Source organism: Rhagoletis pomonella, unplaced genomic scaffold, assembly GCF_013731165.1.
Source record: "Rhagoletis pomonella isolate Grant_MI unplaced genomic scaffold, Rhpom_1.0 Rhpom_scaffold_00007, whole genome shotgun sequence".
In the NCBI taxonomy this organism is placed as follows: domain Eukaryota; kingdom Metazoa; phylum Arthropoda; class Insecta; order Diptera; family Tephritidae; genus Rhagoletis; species Rhagoletis pomonella.
In genome coordinates this window covers 42,938,295-42,940,136 of record NW_023458561.1, presented here as the reverse complement: position 1 = coordinate 42,940,136, position 1,842 = coordinate 42,938,295, and positions in this window count along the sequence as shown.

The window sequence follows — 1,842 nt, the reverse complement described above, 5'->3', positions numbered from 1 at the left end:
AATTTTTTTCTGGCCACACTGTATGGCTGAGTAAAATTACGTTAAGTCCGAGTGGAGCCTTGGCTGACGGCACAACGAGAGGGAGCTTCGGTGGGGCCACTCCGACTTATTCGGTTTAGGGGCTCACTGAAGTCTGCAGCGTCTGTTCACCAGTAGGTGCGGCTGCAAGCGGGTGTCTGCTTGGAGCAAGCGGCTCGCTATATAAACGTGTATTTGGTTGCGAAACCACCCCCGTCCCAGCAATGGATTGTGCGCTGGGTTTGGCATCCGCCACGTAAAATCCCCAGTGAAGAAGCGAAACAATGCCTCGGATGAGACCGCCCCTTATTATGACGGCCACGGCAAATGTTTGAAGGACTACGATCGGCCAAAATCGCGTAGGCGGTTACAGCGCCAAATAAGAAGAAGAAGAAGAATGCATAGTAATGAAACACTTATCTAACAGAGTTGTTAATTCTGATCAGTGCAGGTTGTGCCACTAGGACCACCGAATCTGGAGCCAGATGAATGATATTCAGCCAATGGAGCTCGCAAAGTTTATTATCAATCTTATTATGGATCAAAGAAGTCCCGTAGGCAACCAGAGGTTTGTTATAATAGATCGTTTCTCGGGTGTGGTGACCTGCTGTCTAATCGAATCTAATCTAACTGCGATCTGATCGCATCGGCATTGTAAATTTTGGTAAACAATTTTTTTCTTATAAACTCCAAACCCTTCTACAAGTTCGCACAATATTTTTGTTTGCACTCAGCTTTTTACTCACTCTTCAGGCACGACTTCATGATACTCAGCTCATTGAAAATCATAAAAAAGAAAAACAAAAATTTGCATGCAAATGAGCCGACTTCGAATATTTGAAAAGTTTCAAGGAGTTTTACCATCTCTATACAAAAGTCAAACAAAATCACTTACAAGCATATGTAATTGTCTGCTTCATTATGCTAAAAACAATACTGTTTCGTGATTATTAGTGTAAACAGATTAGCAGCGATTATTATTGAACTATGCGGGCGATATTAAGTGCTGGTCTTGGCTTGGTGGTAGTAGTGTTGCAGCTCAGTGTTGCCATGGACCAATTTTATTTCCTACCAAAATTTCTTACCAAAACCAACGAAAACCTAACAAAATTTTTTTTAAGGTTTTTAATATTTTTTTTCAATATCAAGTTATCCCTTTCGTTGCTTTCAAACCCTTCATGTCCCGGAACCCACCACAGCGTTCGCTATTTTGGGCTCTCATGTAGTTCAAAAGAGTTTTACAGCTGCCCACAAGCCTTGATGCCGTTTTAAAAGACTCTAAGTGCTTTAAACCGGCTTGACTTCTACGAAGACTTCCGCCTGGACTGTCGTTAGATATGTGCCCATTGGCAGACTTTATTGGAATCTTCGTCCAAGAACGCCTCCAAAGTACTTCCGCTGTCCATCTTCGATCTGTCGGTATACCATACTTGGGACCCTTCGTTAATCATCATGAACCAAAAAGACAAGATCACGCGGGCAGGAGAGTAGCCCGTTAGAATCGCATTAAGAAAAAAAGTTGAACGATTTTGACATTAGCCGTTTATTTACATTTCTTCGTTGTTTACAATTTGGTGGTGGCTTTTTACTGCAATTTTCTTCATTTTCGCTTGTGACAACGTGTGTACACATAAGATAAAAAATAATTTAACACAACGGCATGATTTTTAGAAGAATTTGCATAATAAAAATGATTTTTCATGCGTTCAACAATTTCGCGGTTTTCTCCGTTCTCTTCGTTGTTTACTTCTTACAGCAAAAATGGCGTCGAGATTTCGGCAGCTAGAAAATAACTTTTTTCGTTCTTTCCGTCCCGCGTGATCT